We start from the raw sequence: 6,014 nt of genomic DNA, 5'->3' as shown, positions 1-6,014 counted from the left end.
ATGAGCTGTCCCAGGCCAAAGGTGTAAATGGAGAAGAGCAGGGGCCCAAGGACTGAACCTTATGGGACTCCGACAGATAGGGGGCGAGGTGAGGAGGTGGTGTGTGAATGGGAGACGCTGAATGTTCAGTCAGTTAGGTATGATGAGATCCAGGATAGGGCCAAGTCTGTGATGCCAAGGGATGAGAGGGTCTGTAATAATAGGGAATGGTCCACGGTGTCAAAGGCAGCTGACAGGTCGAGGAGGAGGAGGACAGAGTAGTGTCGCTTTCTCTTGGCAGTTAAGAGGTCATTGGTGACCTTAGTAAGGGCAGTTTCAGTGGAATGGTGTGACCGGAAGCCAGATTGTAAGCGGTCAAAGAGGGAGCAAGAAGAAAGATGGGAGGACAGTTTAAGGTAGACGTGTTGTTCCAGTAGTTTGGAGGCATAAGGGAGAAGTGATATAGGGCGATAGCTAGATACAGAGGATGGGTCAAGAGAGGGACATGACTACAATATGGGGACCTGACTACAATATGGGGACCTGGATATGGGGGCATGACTACAATATGGGACCTGGATATGGGGACCTGACTACAATATGGGGACCTGGATATGGGGACAAGACTACAATATGGGGACATGACTACACTATGGGGGCCTGGATATGGGGACCTGACTACACTATGGGGACCTGGATATGGGGACATGACTACACTATGGGGACCTGGATATGGGGACATGACTACACTATGGGGACCTGGATATGGGGACATGACTACACTATGGGGACCTGGATATGGGGACATGACTACACTATGGGGACCTGGATATGGGGACATGACTACACTATGGGGACCTGGATATGGGGGCATGACTACACTATGGGAACATGACTACACTATGGGGGCCTGGATATGGGGACCTGACTACACTATGGGGACCTGGATATGGGGGCATGACTACACTATGGTGACCTGGATATGGGGGCATGACTACACTATGGGGACCTGGATATGGGGGCATGACTACACTATGGGAACATGACTACACTATGGGGGCCTGGATATGGGGACCTGACTACACTATGGGGACCTGGATATGGGGGCATGACTACACTATGGTGACCTGGATATGGGGGCATGACTACACTATGGGGACATGACTACACTATGGGGACATGACTACACTATGGGGACATGACTACACTATGGGGACATGACTACAATATGGGGACATGACTACAATATGGGGACATGACTACAATATGGGGACCTGGATATGGGGGCATGACTACAATATGGGACCTGGATATGGGGACCTGACTACAATATGGGGACCTGGATATGGGGACATGACTACAATATGGGGACCTGGATATGGGGACATGACTACAATATGGGGACATGACTACACTATGGGGGCCTGGATATGGGGACCTGACTACACTATGGGGACCTGGATATGGGGACATGACTACACTATGGGGACCTGGATATGGGGACATGACTACACTATGGGGACATGACTACAATATGGGGACATGACTACACTATGGGGGCCTGGATATGGGGACATGACTACACTATGGGGGCCTGGATATGGGGACATGACTACACTATGGGGGCCTGGATATGGGGACCTGACTACACTATGGGGACCTGGATATGGGGACATGACTACACTATGGGGACCTGGATATGGGGGCATGACTACACTATGGGGACATGACTACAATATGGGGACATGACTACACTATGGGGGCCTGGATATGGGGACCTGACTACACTATGGGGACCTGGATATGGGGACATGACTACACTATGGGGACCTGGATATGGGGACATGACTACACTATGGGGGCCTGGATATGGGGACCTGACTACACTATGGGGACCTGGATATGGGGACATGACTACACTATGGGGACCTGGATATGGGGACATGACTACACTATGGGGGCCTGGATATGGGGACCTGACTACACTATGGGGACCTGGATATGGGGACATGACTACACTATGGGGACCTGGATATGGGGACATGACTACACTATGGGGACCTGGATATGGGGGCATGACTACACTATGGGGACATGACTACAATATGGGGACATGACTACACTATGGGGGCCTGGATATGGGGACCTGACTACACTATGGGGACCTGGATATGGGGGCATGACTACACTATGGGGACCTGGATATGGGGGCATGACTACACTATGGGGACATGACTACAATATGGGGACATGACTACAATATGGGGACATGACTACAATATGGGGACCTGGATATGGGGGCATGACTACAATATGGGACCTGGATATGGGGACCTGACTACAATATGGGGACCTGGATATGGGGACATGACTACAATATGGGGACCTGGATATGGGGACATGACTACAATATGGGGACATGACTACACTATGGGGGCCTGGATATGGGGACCTGACTACACTATGGGGACCTGGATATGGGGACATGACTACACTATGGGGACCTGGATATGGGGGCATGACTACACTATGGGGACATGACTACAATATGGGGACATGACTACACTATGGGGGCCTGGATATGGGGACATGACTACACTATGGGGACCTGGATATGGGGACATGACTACACTATGGGGGCCTGGATATGGGGACCTGACTACACTATGGGGACCTGGATATGGGGACATGACTACACTATGGGGGCCTGGATATGGGGGCATGACTACACTATGGGGACATGACTACAATATGGGGACATGACTACACTATGGGGGCCTGGATATGGGGACCTGACTACACTATGGGGACCTGGATATGGGGACATGACTACACTATGGGGACCTGGATATGGGGACATGACTACACTATGGGGACCTGGATATGGGGGCATGACTACACTATGGGGACCTGGATATGGGGGCATGACTACACTATGGGGACATGACTACAATATGGGGACATGACTACACTATGGGGGCCTGGATATGGGGACCTGACTACACTATGGGGACCTGGATATGGGGGCATGACTACACTATGGGGACCTGGATATGGGGGCATGACTACACTATGGGGACATGACTACAATATGGGGACATGACTACAATATGGGGGCATGACTACAATATGGGGGCCTGACTACAATATGGGGACCTGGATATGGGGGCCTGACTACAATATGGGGACCTGGATATGGGGACATGACTACAATATGGGGACCTGGATATGGGGACATGACTACACTATGGGGACCTGGATATGGGGACATGACTACACTATGGGGACATGACTACACTATGGGGACCTGGATATGGGGACATGACTACACTATGGGGACCTGGATATGGGGACATGACTACACTATGGGGACCTGGATATGGGGGCATGACTACACTATGGGGACATGACTACACTATGGGGACATGACTACACTATGGGGACATGACTACACTATGGGGACATGACTACACTATGGGGACATGACTACACTATGGGGACATGACTACACTATGGGGACATGACTACACTATGGGGACATGACTACACTATGGGGACATGACTACACTATGGGGACATGACTACACTATGGGGACATGACTACACTATGGGGACATGACTACACTATGGGGACATGAATTATAGCAAGAAAATGGAGTAAAAAAATCCCAGATACCATATTAAAAACAAATAGCTTTATTATAACATACAAAAATGACAAATGATCAGACACCAGTAAAATTGCAAATATGCACCAAAACAGATGGAAACCAAGGAGAAAACTCTAGCAGTACAGGTGTATATGGGGAGCACAGCATATATCCGGGGGTACAAATGATGCTATTAATACAGGGCCATAGACATAATCATATTATAAAGGTAACTCCTGCATACATCCCCCGCTGTCACTGACAGCACTTTATGGAATGAACACTAGATCCATCAACAAGTACACAATTACCACTGTGTGCTTACCCATGTAGTAGCCGGACAGCTCAACCACTACACACCAGGAACCCCTTGACGCACGTTTCGCCGCCAAGTTTGAAAAAGCTTGAATAAGCTTGGCGGCGAAACGTGCGTCAAGGGGTTCCTGGTGTGTAGTGGGTGAGCTGTCCGGCTACTACATGGGTAAGCACACAGTGGTCATTGTGTACTTGTTGATGGATCTAGTGTTCATTCCATAAAGTGCTGTCAGTGACAGCGGGGGATGTATGCAGGAGTTACCTTTATAATATGATTATGTCTATGGCCCTGTATTAATAGCATCATTTGTACCCCCGGATATATGCTGTGCTCCCCATATACACCTGTACTGCTAGAGTTTTCTCCTTGGTTTCCATTTGTTTTGGTGCATATTTGCAATTTTACTGGTGTCTGATCATTTGTCATTTTTGTATGTTATAATAAAGCTATTTGTTTTTAATATGGTATCTGGGATTTTTTTACTCCATTTTCTTGCTATAATATATGATTCTTGGAGTGGCCCCGTCAAACCAGTATATCTGGGTATTACAAGTGGGAGAGGTATATTCTATTACTCTCGGTCTTATATTACTTTTGTGCTTCATGATTCTTTGTTGAAAAATATGGAGACATGACTACAATATGGGGACATGACTACAATATGGGGACCTGGATATGGGGACATGACTACAATATGGGGACCTGGATATAGTAACAGTTATTAAGGTTGAAGGAAGACTAAGTCCATCTAGTTCAACCCATAGCCTAAACTAACATGCCCTAACATGTTGATCCAGAGGAAGGCAAAAAAAACCCATGTGGCAAATAGTAAGCTCCACATTGGGGGAAAAAATTCCGTCCCGACTCCACATACAGCAATCAGACTAGTTCCCTGGATCAACGCCCTATCAAGGAATCTAGTGTATATACCCTGTAACATTATACTTTTCAAAGGGAAAATAAACTCCAAGCAAATGTGGCGCTAAGCACCTACGGATTTTTCGAATGCATCCACTTCCAGTGAAAAATGTTAATAAAAATTCTTTTATTTTCTCAAAATAAAATAAAATATATTTGTAAAATGTTTTAAAAACAGTACAACGCGTTTCGGCTGCTATTACAGTGCAGCCTTCATCAGGTAGCAAAAAAAACAAAAATGACAGACATACAATAAGCAATAGTGCTTATTGTATGTCTGTTCTTTTTGGGGGGTTTTGCTACCTAATGAAGGCTGCACTGTAATAGCAGCCGAAACGCGTTGTACTGTTTTTAAAACATTTTACAAATATATTTTATTTTATTTTGAGAAAATAAAAGAATTTTTATTAACATTTTTCACTGGAAGTGGATGCATTCGAAAAATCCGTAGGTGCTTAGCGCCACATTTGCTTGGAGTTTATTTTCCCTTTGAAGTCGCCACCTATGTGGATCCGAAGCAGGATCAACACACAGTTCTCCAAAGTGAGCTGCACACCTTATTGGATTATACAACATACGGAGAAGAGTTGCCTAAAGAATTGATTCCTTGAGCATCTCAACGTGCATTTCTTACCGATAAAAGGTGAGCATAACTACAGTTAAAAGAATTTTTTTTTAACTGTTGGTAAAAACGTATTACGCTCAGAGGAAGCGCCGCACTTGTCTCTTTTTTTTCCCTCTTTTCCTAAACCAGGGTATTTCTAAAGATTATCCTTTTCAAGAAATGTATCCAGTCCCCTCTTAAATTTAAGTAGTGAATCACTCATTACAACATCATACGGCAGAGAGTTCCATAGTCTCACTGCTCTTACAGTAAAGAATCCGCGTCTGTTATTATGCTTAAACCTTCTTTCCTTGAGACGTAGAGGATGCCCCCTTGTCCCTGTCTCAGGTCTATGATTAAAAAGATCATCAGAAAGGTCTTTGTACTGTCCCCTCATATTTATACATTAAAATAAGATCACCCCTTAGTCTTCGTTTTTCCAAACTAAATAGCCCCAAGTGTAATAACCTATCTTGGTATTGCAGACCCCCCAGTCCTCTAATAACCTTGGTCGCTCTTCTCTGCACCCGCTCTAGTTCAGCTATGT

Source organism: Ranitomeya imitator, chromosome 2 (genome assembly GCF_032444005.1).
Source record: "Ranitomeya imitator isolate aRanImi1 chromosome 2, aRanImi1.pri, whole genome shotgun sequence".
NCBI lineage: Eukaryota > Metazoa > Chordata > Amphibia > Anura > Dendrobatidae > Ranitomeya > Ranitomeya imitator.
Note: the sequence above shows the minus strand (reverse complement) of the source record.